Here is a 15434-nt window from a genome sequence, read left to right as displayed (position 1 = left end):
AGACAGGAGATAGTGGAAGAAGGAGAAAGGGAAGTGAATGAAAGAGAGAAAAGGGGCAAGGGAGAGGGGTAGCAGGGAGAGGCATTTGTCCCAGAGGGGGACAAAGGACTGCCTCTGGATAGAGAGGGCACAGATATGGCAGATAGGAATATGGTGGTTTATTAAAAGTACAAGAGGGAACCCTGTGCTAGGATGAGATGTTTATATTTTGACTGGGTATGTTGATTAGGTGAGCCAAAATGGGGCTTTCGATTGCTGGACTTCAGTACTTCCATAGCTGGACCTTGGCCTGCTAGGGCCATTGCTCACCTTGCTTGAGCTGGCTAGGGTCCCTTCATATGTTATGTTCATGTTGGGATTGTGTCCCTTGTACATGCTGTGTACACGGAAAAGCAGTATGCCCTAGTGTGATGTACTGTGAGGCTGGGCCTTTAAGAGATTATTAGACTTTGATGCAGTTAGTGCCTTATAAAAAACATAAGTGGCTTGATTACATGCTCTCACTTAGCCATGTGAGGACACAGCCAGAGGCCAACCGGGAATCAGAACACGTTGATAGTGGGATCTTAGAGATCCCAGCTTCTAGAATTAGGAGAAGTCAACATTTGGTGTTTAGCGCCCCCAGCCTGTGGTGCTTTGTGACACATACAATGCTGTTTTTTTTTTTCTGCTGGAGTTTCAGGTTCTCTATAGAGGCTAGCTTCCCTCCTTCCTTTGCTCTTAGAATTTCTTCTCAGAAAGCGCATCTTGAGGAGTCTGGTAAAGCAGCATCCAGATGCTACTGTATGCTTTATTTTCTAGAAAATAAATGCCAAGTTAATAAAAGAAATGAAGGATGTAAAGTGCCACTCTGTATCCTGGGTCCCATGAGACTAGTTACAATAATAGCTGCTCATCTGTTACTATCTATCCTTACAGCCTGTGCAATAGCTGGGGACAGAAAAGAAAGCAGAGCCTTACAGCACCTGTACAAAGTGGGAGAGCTGGTGGTAAATTAAAACTGATTTAAAATTTTATCTCACCCTATTCAAAATGGCCACCACCAAGAAAGCAAATGTAAAATGCTAGCCAGAACACACACACACACACACACACACACACACACACACACACACACACACACAGAGGAGCCCTTTACATCTCAGGTAGAACTGCAAGTTAAGTGTTGCGGTCACTCTGGAAGTTGGTCTAAACCACCACATTGTGCAGCTAAGCCCTGCATGTACATACACTCAAACAGAGGCGATTCTAGGAGTCTGTGCTAACTCTAGTCACAGCAGCTAAGAAACAGAGCCAGCACAGTCACCTATCAACAGATGAATGGATAGAGAGATGTGGTACACAGACGCAAACAGGACTTCACGAAGCCAGGTTTGTTTTGTTTTGTTTTGTTTTGCCAGTCCCATTTGGTTCTATCCTCATTCTCTGGGCTATCCAGGGGTGAGCTCCCTCTAGTGGCTGGACCAATCATTGGTTGGCCACTCCCACAATTTCTGTGCCTCCTTTACCCCAGCACATCTTGTAGGCAGGACAAATTGTAGGGTGAAGGTTGTGTGGCTCCTACTGGGTTGCCTCATCCAGCCGTAACACGAGGGGAGGTGCCAAATCCTACTGCAACATGATATGCCACATTTGGTTAATATTCATTAGAGGCCTGCCCTTTTCTGAATAGAGATGGAGGAGGAGTGGATGGTGGGGACAGAGGAGAGGTACAGGGGAGGAACTGGGAGGAGAGGAGGAAGGGGAGCTGAGGTTAGAATGTAAAAAATTTTATAATAATAGTAATACTAATAAAAATATAAATACCTGGGGCCTTAGAGTTACTTGCTGTGAGGGAGATGGGAGGCAAAGTACAGGCAGATGATGATGATGATAACGAGGAAGATGGTGACAGTAGCCAAAACAAATTTCTCTGAGCTGGATCTTTGCTGACCCATTGGCTCCCACCCCATGTCTCTTGGTGTTTAGCACGGTTATATACAGAGGCAAATGACTAATAAAGTACTGAATCTTTGTTGCATCCATCTGTCAAACCACTTCATTTGCTTTACTAATCAGATCTTCATTTCCTTTGCTAATCTGATCTCTACTTCCTGGAGAGCCAAAACAAAACAAAGCAAGCAACTCAGGTGCCTCATCCTCAGATGATGCCAACAGGAGGGAGGGGGGCCAGCACTTCACCAGGCTCTGGGCTGGCTGCTCTTCGAAGGTGCCTTAGCTTAAAAGCAGCGACAAAGAGTTAGAACTTATTTCTTCACTGCAGCTCAACTCTGCACAGGGGATTGACTTTAGGACTCCCCAAGGACACTGATGTCCTAGAGTACTGTTATAGAAAACCTCAGAGTATTTCATAAAGCATGAGCAATCTTCTTGCGTAGTTAAAATACCCTCTGGATTATAATGACACAGGATAGGTGATACATAAACAGTTGTCGTGGATTGTTGAGGGAATATCGACAAAAGAAAATGCCCCAGCATACAGATAGATCTCTTTCCCTTAAATACTTTCCATTCATGTTCGGCTGAGGCCATGAACACAGAACACGAGGACACAAGAGCTAGTTATGCCGGGGTTTGGTTTTGCCTTACAAAACTCAAACGAGAGAATAGGGTGATGGCTCAGCTGGTAAAAAAGCTTGCCTTGAAAGCACAGGGCTTGAGTCTGATCCTCAGAATGCACTTATGAAAGCCATGTGTGGTGGTGTGTGCTTATAAGTCCAGTACTAGGGAGACAGAGGCAGGAAGATGAGCTCCGCTCACTTGGTAAGCACCAGGCCAGTGAAAGACTCTGTCTCAAAAACCAAGGTGGGAGGTTCCTGAAGAAAAGTGCCCAAGGTTGTCTTCTGTTCTCCCCACCCCCACACATGCATGAATGCATGCATACACACAAACAAGAGTGGCTATGGCTAATTCACATCTTCCACTCCTTTGCAATTGGCACTATGCTAATTCTGTCTCTACTTGATGTGCTGGGGACCCTGCATGGCTTGTTTTTTTTGGCCCTAATTCCTTTTCACCGAAAAGGGGGTATATAGGGAATGGTGTCCAGCACTTGAAAGTCAACGAGTGGTTCTGCCCACCATGACTCCCTTCCCCAAAGGGAGAGAATCTCGTTTGATTCCTTGTAATCCCCAAATGTTATACATCAGATTAACAGTACTGCTTCATTTTCAATTTGAACGTCCCAAGCACTCAGAGAGCAGGAGACTATTCATCATAGGCTAGCCTTCATGCCCAATGCTATACAAATAAGAGAAGTCCAACCATTAGCACTTGTATGATGGGATAACTGAGTAAGAATATCTGGTCCAATTGTGCACACTTGCTAAAGCCTAACACTGGAAGGGAACTGGTCTTTTAAATTCAGTACCACGTGGTGCATATAACACAAGGCACGATGGCAAACACAGGGCTAGACAATGGGATCCAGACATGCTGGAAGCCTTGGAGGTTTACCGGTTTATAGGTTTATGGGGACAGGAAACGTCTTCCTGCTCTTCCTACCACGTACTTTTCTGTGTCTCTAATGACCTCAGATTCCTGTTCAGTGCCTCCCTAAGGCAGGACCACCTGTGTGGAATTCTGCCCTTGCAGCTGGCTGCGAACGGGCCACTGCTTGAGATGGAAAGATGAGAAGCTGATGAGGTCTCACTGGCACAGGGAGGGAAGACGCGGGATGTACAAACAAGCAGTTTCCCAATATTCAGGAAGGAAAACTCATGTCAGAAGCATTGTGTCACCTAGTTTATTTTACTGTGTCACAAAGGAATGTCTGCCTGAGACTCTTTCCAATGTTTCCTGCAACTGAAGGATGCTTTGCCAATGACAGCAAGTATAGTAGGGAGTGGTCGGAAAGCCACACCCACCCGGAGCTCGTGAAGCTTGCAGCTGGCGCCTGGCTGCGGGAGGCTCCGTGACACCTAGGAAGCATCTCCAGTTGAGGAGGTGCTTGTGTAGCAGACCGCTGTACCCAGAGGAAGCTGCTGATCTGGCAAATGGAAGCTTGGGCCGTTGAGTATTGCACAGTAAAGCCAGACTTTCTAAGCCAGTGGAGTGAAGGGTCAGGCTACCTTTGGCTTTCTCTCAGGGCCCCTAAGAGAAAATATCTCAGTCGCAGGTCAGAGAAGCACAGAGCTGATGGGATTCTTGGTGCTTTCGCCCCAGTGCTTAGATGTGAGTCCACCAGCATCAGCGGTAAGTGTGATTGCTATTTGACAGCGGCAGAGTGGCTTAGAATGATGTAGATATAATGTTTCTTTAAGGAGCGGGTGCATATTTAGACACTCAGTTGACTCTGGAACGAGATAAGTGTACGCTGAGCATGAGTGTGTAATAATAGCACATCCTAAGCTGAGTGTGTACGTATGGCATAGCAGATCCTAAGCACGGGTGTGTGAGCTCAGCAGATGCTTAGCATGGGTACTTAGAGGAAAAGTCCCAGCCAAATACCTTAGAGAAGAAACTGCATTTGACTCTAGAGAAGATTCACTGTATACATTATAGGAACCATAGGTCACAGGTGTACATGTTCTTAACCATACCTATTCAGGATAGAAAAACTACAAAGAAATAGGTCCTACCGTTAGGATCCCATTCTAAATATCAACTTCCCAGGCTGTATGTGACATTTAGAGAGAAACTGGATCTCAGTTTGTAGTCCAGGCTGGCCTAGGGTTCATTATGTAACCCTGGCTAGCTTAGAGCTCATTATGTAGCCAAGGCTGGCCTAAAGCTCACTATGTAGCCAAGGCTGGTCTTAGACTGGCTGTTATCATTCTGCCTCTACCTCCCAAGTTGCTGGGATCCAGCATGTATTTTTCTCTCTCCTATCTTTGGTAGACTTGGAAGACCATGTTAGCAGCTAGGTTAAAGTTCTTTCTAAGAATACCATTTTTTTTTTTTAGATTTATTTTACTATTTTATGTGTATGGGCATTTTGCCTGCATGTTATAATATATCTGTGCCTTGCTTGTACTGCCTGGTACCCTAGGCCAGAAAGGCATCAGAGCTAATGGGCCTGGAGTTTCAGATGGTTGTGATCATCATGTGGGTGCTGGGAATCAAACCCGGGTCCTCTGCAAGAGCAGCCTATACTCTTAACCACAGAGCCATCTCTCCACTTCATTGGAGAGCCAATTTACATTCTTTCAGTCATCCTTTGCTCTTTTGGTTTAACAATTCATCTCAGTATCTAAAGTATTTAATGTATTTTCTCTGTTCAAAGCACTGTCTTTTTTCTAGCATAATTCAAGAATTAGTAATTACACTCCCGGAGCAAGTGGATATATCCTGTGAGCTGCATGTGAGGCCTGTAAGTTCTCCACAGCAGAGGAGCAATGACCATAATAAAAGAATCCATAGCTTCCTACTGCCCAGAGCAATGTTGCCTGCCAAAGCTAACCTCCATCAGGATCACCAATGAGGGGCGACGAAGTTACACTAATATGTTTTCTGTATGTTCTCAAAGCTGAGTCAAAGTGAAATGCAGTGCTCCGTGGCTCAGGAGACTGCTCTATTCTAACGCTCCTTTGTGAAATCAGCTTCAGAGTAGTTAGGATAAAGAGCATGTTAGGGGATAGAAGGTAAGAGGTTGTCCTCCGTTCTTTGGCCAGGAATTCTGGGGGAAAGTCGCATCTGATTCCAAACCCTCATTTTATGAAAAACATCACTTAGAAAGTGCAATGGTTTAGACGTTGTTGTCTCCAAAAGTTCAAAGTTTGGTCCCCAGGATAGTGATTTGGGGAGGTGATTGGAAAACCTTTAAGCTGTGGGCCCACTAGGGCATCCTTAGGTCACTTATAGCTGGGTTTTCAGGATAGACCATGAAGCCTCACTGCTTTCCTGTTTGATTGTGTGGCCCCCTCCTCTTACTCAGGTTCCTGCCGTGTGGGTCATGGTGGGGTCCCTTGTAAGAACATCAGCTATGCTGTCCGGACTTTGCCTTCCTTTATAAAGTTAGCCAGTCTCAGGCATTGATGAAAATGACAATTCTCCACTTGCCCTTCCAGGTGTGTGTAGTCCAGGAAACTCACCCCATTTACAGCCCGGGTGGGTTAGAGACAGCACTCAAGGAATGCTGGATAGCAGGATGAGCCTGGATTTGTAGACCTTGACTAAACCATGCATACCCCAGCCCCGTACTGTGACTAAAGCATGCATACCCCAGCCCTGTAGGTATCCTACACTCCATCTTGTTTGTTTTGAGACAGGGTCAAGCTCACAATCTTCCTGTCTTGCCTCAGTGCTCTTGTTAGGGGTGTGAAGTAAAACCATGTCGGGACGTTTGGTAAGGTAGAGTAGGTTGAGATCCAGACTCGGTAGACACACATCTAAGGCTTAGGCGACTCCCAGTTCCCTGTCAGACTCCTGACTTGGAACGCATGCCATGCTTCTCACATAAAAGAAATATGTCTTATGGTCGTAGATGCAAAACAGAGTTCTCTATGCTAATGAGGTACCTAGAGGCCCAGCAGGCTTAGCCAATAAGCTCCCTTCTCAGACATTCCTCCCTGTAAAAGGTATTTGATCTCAGGCCTACCCTGAGAAAAGGGCTTATGGTTTTACACATCCATTTTCCACCATGACAATAAACTGTTTAAAACTGTGGACTGCCTCTTTTCACCAAGATCCTCCATGGAGAGCCATGAAGAAGGCTTTTGCCTCTAGAGCCACAGCCTAATCTCCCGAAGAAAGCCAGTCTCTGTGCTTCCAACCACAACTGCCACCAAGCCTGGAAGCTAAGAACAATCATCTCTGGTGGGACAAGCTGGAGCTCCCCTCCCCAAACACCCTTCACTCAAGCCCCAAGCCAGACATTGTCCTCAGCCCAAGGGCCCCAGTGGCACCTAGATGTCTAAGAGTCTGAGAACCCCATGGCTCCAGCCTCGTAGCAGGCCCAGGGACTCCCTAACCAACTCCAGCTTTCCCACATCTCAGACTGTGCTTTCCCACCTCTGAGCAGTGTTTCAGTGCTTCCTAACAGCCCAGCACCCACCCTGGTGGCGGTGTGCAGTCAAACTCCCTGCATTCCACCTCCCCAAGTGGCTGTGCTCAATGGCAGAGCAGACTGGGGCCCATGACCTTACAGTTAGGGGCATGGACCATTGTGTCTGGTGCACCTGAAGTATATTCCTCAGGGGCAAAAGATTGAGCACAAGGCCAGAGATGCAGCTCAGCTGTAGGGTGCTTGCCCAGCATGTGTCAGGCTCTGGATTCAGACCCCAGGAAAGAAATAGAATGATATTTAAAGATTAAAAACAAATATTTAAAGTTCTCTGCAAGATCCTGAGCATATGGTATTTACTCAATACTGTGAATCTCTCACTTCTCTTTATACAACAAGAACAAACTAAAAAAAAGAAATGCTTACCATGGACCAAGTGCCCTCACATATTTTCATGACATGTAGAAAATATACTTATTACTTCCCTTTTTTTCCCCCTAGATAAGCAAAAGAAAGGACGAGCTGTTTGCCTAAAGTTGTGCAGGCAGTAGGTAGCTGGGCTGGTCCTTGAGTAAGCCTTGTGTCCAAGAGCTTCTTGGCAGAGGGACACATTAGGGACAGATGACTTCAGTACATCTTCCTGCTGTCCAGCAAAAGCCACGCTGCACTCTCTTAGTGTCCTTTTGATTGCACCCCATTTCCCGAGGCCTGGTCAGATGAAATAGTTCTGTCATGAGGCTTGGTCAATTCCTAAAACTAGAGACTGCTTTTGCAGAAGGAATCACGTGCTTGTTACAGGTGTTAGCGAGTCTCTAGGCCCGAGGAGGAAACAAGATGATAGGCGAATTGGATTTTGGAGTTCTCGCTCTGATGAGCTACAGTTTCTCTTCCAGAAGTAATCACAAGTCACAGCCAGGCATTTTGGTTACCCTTGTTAGGACCTGTCTAATGACAGTGACACATAGTTTAAGGTCCTGGGTAATGTGTGCATGTGTGTGGGTAGGAAGGTAGGTTATGTGTGCGTATATCTATATTCATATATTTTATATGTCAGACCTATGTCTGTATAAGTGTGCGGTGGTAGTCTGTGCAAACAACCTGGTCCTGGTCGAGCAAGAGATCTGGAACTCCGGAGACCTGGTGTGTGGTAATTTCTGCCTGCATGGGACGGAAGGTGTCCGACCATGCCTCCTGAGCCCCTGACTCCTGTTTCAGTCACAGCAGCCCCACAGGCCCCCACAGGAAAGGTGTGTGATATTGGTTGCATATTAGCAGTACCAAGCTGTCTTACATGCAAATAAAGATTCCCCAAGCTCTCAGCCCAAGCCAATGAGAAATACCTGCTGTTGAACCCTGAATCACCCCAACTGTATATAAATCCTATCCAGGGAAGTAAAGGTGTGTGAAAGACCTACTTCATCGTCTGAGCCTTCTGTTCTAAGAGCTGTAACACTTGGGAAGAGGTCTGCTCTCCTGAAACGTGTCCTGAAACTGCGCTGCACTCCTCACTGGCTAGTCTGCCTCTCGTCGGCCCAGCCAGACCCAACTCAGTGCAGGGTGGCACGGAGCAACTGAGTGGCCTGGAAAGCATGGCAGAGATGGAGGTGAAGCCAACTGCAGCAGCAGAAGTGGCCGAAGTCACTTTCCCTCCCTGCCCGTGTTTGCTTCCCTTCATTGGAACCCTCTCACTGGGCCGGGCCAGAGATCTCTGTGAAAGCCGACATATAAGCACTTCTTTAGGCATAAATGTCTATTATGTAATATTCACACACAAACATGTGCATATATAGATTGTGTATACGCATTCATATTTTTTGTGCATTGGTATGTGTCCACATACGTTTCCATGAATGCGTATGTATGTGCAAACTTTATAACAAGGATGGCATTTTCTTTAATTCACTGTTTCTGCATTAAGTTTGACTTGTCAAATCTAATTTTCTAATTAACTGCTTATTTAAATAACAGTGGCAGCGTTGTGGCATTATATTCCCTAAAAAAATGCATTCCCTTGTTGTCTCTGCACAGCTTGAGAGCAGTCATGACTCTCTTGTGCTGACAGCTCAGGTTGGGCTATAAGTCTTTATTTCTAGAAACAAATAATTTGTTTATTAACTTTCTCAATGGGACTTGAGCCTATAAATCTACTAACTGTTCTCCCTGCTGTGCATGTTAGTTGCCAGGGAGGGCTCCAGCTGCATGTGTTGTCACAGCCTCTAGGTAAACACGTTGTTTCCCTGTAGGATTTGGTCCATTGCTTCATTTAATGAGCTATATCAGGGAAATTCAAAACAGGGCCACCTGCGAGACATCCTTCACTGAGTGAAGGTAGTCCTGCTGCCTGACACTGTCCCTAAATCTAGGGTTGCAAATCCCCAGCAACTGCAGAAGCATGGCTGGTCTCCTGAGAGCTGCCGTGACTCCGTGGGGAATGTGGCCATGAGGAGAGAAGGCAAATCTCCCAGGTTTCCAAGGTTGGGATTCAGGTTCATTTGCAAATCCTGCCATATTTAAATGTTGGCCCTCAGCAGAGCTGCAGTAAGAGAATTTGGATAAGCAAAACCAACTCACATGCACAGTGCCTAGGAATTCATAATGGCTTTGGATAATGAGAGGAAGAAGTGGTTATTGGTGTACACATAAACACACACATACACACACACATGCACAGGCACATGCACACATGTGCATACACACGTGCGTCAGTGTATGTATATGTGTACATTTGGTGTGTGTGTGTGCACATTTGGTTTTTTTCTTGTTTTTTTTTTCTCCTTTTATTGGATATTTTTAAAATTTACATTTTAAATGTTATTCCCTTTCCAGGTCTCCTCTCCGGAACCCCCTATCCCATTTCCCCCTCCCCCTGCCTCTCTGAGGGTGCTTCCCCTCCCATCCATCCACTCTCACCTTCCCATCCTGGCATTCCCCTACACTGGCGCATCAAACACCCTCAGGTCTAAGGGAAACTCCTCCCACTGATGTCCAATAAGACCATCCTCTGCCACATATGCAGCAGGAGCCATGGGTCCCTCCATGCATAATCTTTGGTTGGTAGTCCATTCCCTAGGAGCTCCGGGGGGGGGGGGGCTGGTTGGTAGGCACTGTTGCTCCCCACGTGGGGCCGAAAACCCCTCCAGCTTCTTTAGTTCCCTCTCCAACTCCTCCATCAAGGACCAGTCCAATGGTTGTCAGGCCCTGGCAGAGTTTCTCAGGAGACAGCCATATTAGGCTCCTATCAGCAAGCACTTCCCAGCATCTGCAATAGCTTCCAGGTTTGGCGACTGCATATGGGATAGGTCTCCAGGTGGGGCAGTCTCTAGATGGCCATTTGTACACGTGTGCATGTGTGTGTGCAAGGGCATAGGTAGACATAGGGAATTGGGATTGGCTTTCACTTTGAATACTGGTGCACGCTCTAAGGGAAGCTTTTGGACTAGGGGAGCCTGTCTCTCTCTACACATCCCAACATTCCTAGACATGTCTAGACTACAGAGTGGGTATTCCAGCTGGTAAAAATCACACGTAGGCCCTGCAGAGATCTGGGGAGGAGAGTTTGGTGAGTTTGCTTAAGTGTTCCTTGCAATTTTCTCATCCCAAAGGGAGGCAGAAATTTTAGTAAGGACTACCACAGAGGAATCCAATGAATTAGATATTTCTAGAGGTCTTTATGTCTTTTCTATGTGTCTGTGTGAACTTGTTTGCTCTAAATTTGGAGATGTACATCAATGGGCATTTTTAATATATATATTTTTTATTACAGCAAAGAACAAGACCTGGCAGATTTGAATTGACTGGTGAATCCATAAACCAGCTGTCTTAGGTCAGTGTGCTCAAAGAAACACCTGAGGTTACGGGCCAGCACTTATCTATTAAATATGTCTGAACATCACTCTGCCCCAGATATGAAATACAAGACATCTGCAGTTTTCTCAGTGCGTGCATAATGCCATAGGCGGAGACTTCCACATCCGACAAGCCATATGCAGACATACTGAAAACACTGAAGGCTCTGTGGGAACACAACATATAAAAACCATAAAGGTATTTCATGGTTAGACACGGGTCCTTTTCCAAAGATACCATTTTATGTATATGCAAACAGTCTTCTGAAATCTGAATAAAAAAAATCTGAAATCCAGAACCTGTGTCTCCCAAGCCTTTCAGATTTGGCCTACTCAAGCCATGTAGAGGCTCTGCATGGAGTGGTCCTTCTGGATAACCTAGGGACTGACTCTAACGGGTTGCTGATGGATCGGTGGGCTGAGCAATGATAACTCTGATGACCTGAGAGGTTTCACTGCAGGTGATGCTGCGAGCGAGGAAGGCAGGATTTTAAATGACCTCATGCTCTTAAGGACTGTAGTTAATACCTCCACAGCTCTTCATGATCAATTAGTGAAAAGATAAGTCACTACAAGCATGCCTGTGGGTCTCTCTAGAGTGAATGCAGTTATGAGAAGGACAGGGTGACGTCAGTTCTCAACGCTACAAGCAAAAGGTTTAGAATCTAGCTTACAGCTATTAGGCCTTAGGGAAACATGAATAGTATATCAAGAAATGTCAGGGATGGGGAGATGACTCAATGAGTTTTTGATATATAATCATAAGGACCTGAGGTTTTTGGGGTTTTTTGTTTTTTTGTTTTTGTTTGTTTGTTTGTTTGTTTCTTTTCAAGACAGGGTTTCTCTGTGTAGCCCTGGCTGTCCTGGAACTCACTCTGAAGACCAGGATGGCCTCGAACTCAGAAATCCACCTGCCTCTACCTCCCAAGTGCTGGGATTAAAGGCGTGTGCCACCACTGCCCGGCAAAGACCTGAGTTTTAACCCCAAACACCTACATAAAAACTGGATGTGGCCCTGTTACTGCCTGTAACCCCAGTTCTTCAATAGGTGAAGACAGGAGGATGACTGGGGGGTTTGGTGGCTCCCAGCCTAGCTCCAGGCTCAGTGAGAGACCCTTTATCAAGGGAAAAAGTCAAGACAAAGATTGAAAGAGTAGGACTTCTGGCATGCTCCCCATCCATACACATGTGTGCATGTACCACACACAAACATACATGCACATGCTTGGACATGGACACACATCCCATGGACACACACGTGCATACATGTGCACACAACAACAACAACAACAACAACAATAACAACAACAACAACAACAACAACAACAAATGTCATGAAATTAACACAATGGCAAATTATCTCTTGGTGGGTCATCTTTACATTCTGGATTAATTTCTAGGTTAATATAAAGCATTAAGAGTCATGCTGACAATTCAAAACAAGACCAAAGAGCTTCATGAAATGGTTTCTGAGCATTTGGTCTCATGATGTGTCTGAGATTCTTGTAGAAGTTTATGTGCAGTTAGGAGCCTTTCTCCAGGGCATTTCCCCTGCTGCTGCCTCTGCTCCTTTGTCTCTCACCACTGCTCTTACTCCCTCTGCCATGCACCACTTCAATGACTATAAATAATAAATCACCAGTCCATTTTCACAAGGCATTAGTCACCCTCTGTCCTGCTTATGACTTGGGACTAGTTTATCATTGTATACCTCTGTCCCATGAGAAATAAAGTCACAATGTTATTGCACAGGACTTAGATATAGGGACATGTGCTCCAGCTTGAGTGCTCCTAGGAAATATATTTAATTTTTGACTAGCAGGCAGAATACATTGTATGTACCATAATACAATCTCCCTCATGTTCAATTACTACTGTTAGTTACCTTAAATTCACTATATCCAGGCAGTGGTGGCACAAGCCTTTAATTTCAACAGTTGAGAGGCAGAGGCAAGAAGATCTCTATGAGTTCAAGGCCAGCCTAGTCGCAGGACAGCTAGGGATACACTAAGAGAAATACTGCCTTAAAGACAAAAACAATGACAAATTTACTGTATCCATCCATCCATTCATCTATTCATCCATTCATCCATCCATCCATTCATCCATCCATCAATCATCTATATCTATATCATCCATTCATTATCGACCTATTCATCTACCCACCCATCCACCCATACATATATGCATATATTTAATATGTACTTTGAGATAGCAAGTGAGGGTCAAAGTCCTCCTGAGATGCAGATGCTGCCTATAAACAGAGTTACAGGCCTGCAAATATTCTCAGGGGCCATCTGTTGGCGTAATTACCCAAGAGAAAAGAGGATACATGACTTGCCTAAGGTTACAACAATAACCAGAGACCAAACCAGTAATAAGGCTCAGTTTCCCGCCTGGGGTTAATAGTCTTCCTATGGTATCTGTTACCATACGCGGCTCCTGGAACGTCGTCATCGGTTGGCTTCTTCCCTCTGTGATTCTGTGACTCACTGGACCTCTAGCCTCTGTACTGTTAGAGCAGATACTTACCGGATCCTTACTTCAACCAGAAGGTGTCCTCAGCTAACCTTGCTTCTTTCTCACTCTCTGAATGACAGAACTTTGGCATGATTTGACACTTGAAATGCAAACAGCAATGTGCCATATATGTGTATATATATATATATGTGTACATATATATATATATGCACACATATACACATATACATACATATATATACCTGGTGTTGTTGACACCCAGGAAGCATGGATCTGCCTGCATGCTTTTCAGTCAGCCCCAGTAGGGCTGCTGACCTCCTGTTCAGGGTAACAGTTTTGTAAAAATGCAACTTTGCTCCTTGGTTCTGCCCCAACTTGCTCTGGTAACAGCTGCTGAACCATGAGGCAGAATCATAAGGAATTAATCAAATTAGAGATGGTGCTGTCTGTGAGAAGCTCAGGGCATCTGAGACAAAAATAAAATAAAAAAAAATAAAAAATCCCAGCAACAAACGGGTTTAATCTGCCTGCGCAATCTCTCCAGAGGACATATTTCTTCTGGGTGGATCTTGTGTCAGATCTAGGCATAGCACTTCAAGTGGCAATCTGCGGTTGAAATGGATTAATTTTCTCTCAGACCGTTTGTGACTCTGCAGATTGTCAACTTTCCCAGGCAGAGGCAGCAGACACACAAGACGGGAAAACCCTGGGAGTCTGGCCCTGAGTAGACGTTCTGAGACTGGCGAGTGTTTTTAATTGAGGAGGAATGTTGTCACGGAAAGCCCCAAGGGCTGAGGACTGGACGGCCCCCATCTGGGTGCACTTGATGATGAAGGCATGTGCTGGATGCAAGGCTCTCTGCTTTACACTGCAGCTGGGCCTCTGCTGAGACTGTCACCGTGCTGGAGGGCTGAGGAGCAAGGGCTGAGACGGCTCTAGGGACCTGACACATGGAGACTTGGAGACTTGTCTGGAACGGAGTCTCCAGCTGTAGACACTTCATTTTGTATAAAAGTAGTCCACTGTGGCTTGCCAGTTTCCTGGAGAGGGGCTGGTCTTGGGGTCCCTCATCTGAGTCGAGCTTATTGATTCTTTTGTGTGCCACAGTGGAACAAGCACACAAATTAAAGTGCTCATCTTGGCCCTGAAAATGTGTATCTTATGGACACCGAGGGAAATCAGCTCATGGCATATTAATCCATAGTCGGGGACAGTTACTCTGACATTTCTGGTTTTAATGCCAGGGAGAACGAAGCTGGAGCTACTCACAATGGCGTGCTTCATTCCCGTGTGTTTACTTCTGAGCACATGCGTATATCTTATTCTCACATAAGAGCCTGAAAAAGCTACTTTTCTAAAGCAGTGAAGTAGAGTTGCATTTCTGAATATAATGCGATGTTCATACCAGCACTCTCTAAGTGACTAGACACCCAGAGTTCAAAGTCAGGCTCCCTGGAAAAGTCCATATTACACCCCCTGACTCTTGTGTTTATGTTCAACTTGAGGTCAGAGCAGGCCATGGGACATTTACAGTGCAAGTACTTTATTGAGTGGTCACTAAAAAAATCATAGGACTTGAAAAATGGAAGTGAATGTCACTAGGAAACAACAACAAAAAACCAGAAAGACACTTTTCAGTGTGAAGAGGCCCTAGAGAGCTGTCTGTTGAGTTTTTCCATGGATCAGAGATAGGGCAGCATTTCAGAGAGAAACATTTACTCTGCACAAAGTCTTTGGAAGTTTTCCCCATAATTAGTTTGAGGCACATGACTCTGGAGGATCTAGGCTGGTCCCTGTGACAGTAGCTAGAGCTGATGAGTCACAGCCACTTTAAATACTGAAGTTCCTATGTTCAGCAATGCTTTCCCCCTTGTGAGTGCAGTTTGAAAAGTATGAATGGTACACACATGCGTGTACATATAACACACACGTGATGGGTGGCAAGCAATTGCATATGTCTGTTCCCCATCAAATGACTTACTTTGTAAATGAGCAATTTCATAGCCGACATCAGTTAAATATGTAGCTCACAAAGGGTGTTGACACACGCAGACATTTCTTTTGTGAGACTATTCCTGTCTTAGTTTCTTCCCGAAAGATGTTGGTAGCAAGGAAACAGGAGAAAAAGGCTGGCGAGATACTGCAGTGGGTAAAACACTTGCTGT

At 45.4% G+C, this 15434-nt stretch overlaps 1 protein-coding gene across 2 annotated transcripts in view; it reads right to left on the bottom strand.

Annotated features, from left to right (window-relative positions):
* Positions 1-15434, bottom strand: part of Rnf150 (ring finger protein 150) — a 225055-nt gene that overhangs the window by 26644 nt on the left and 182977 nt on the right. The window lies entirely within an intron of this gene.

This window comes from Mastomys coucha, unplaced genomic scaffold, assembly GCF_008632895.1.
Source record: "Mastomys coucha isolate ucsf_1 unplaced genomic scaffold, UCSF_Mcou_1 pScaffold22, whole genome shotgun sequence".
Taxonomy (NCBI): Eukaryota; Metazoa; Chordata; class Mammalia; order Rodentia; family Muridae; genus Mastomys; species Mastomys coucha.
Note: the sequence above shows the minus strand (reverse complement) of the source record. Positions and strands in the feature narration are given on the sequence as shown.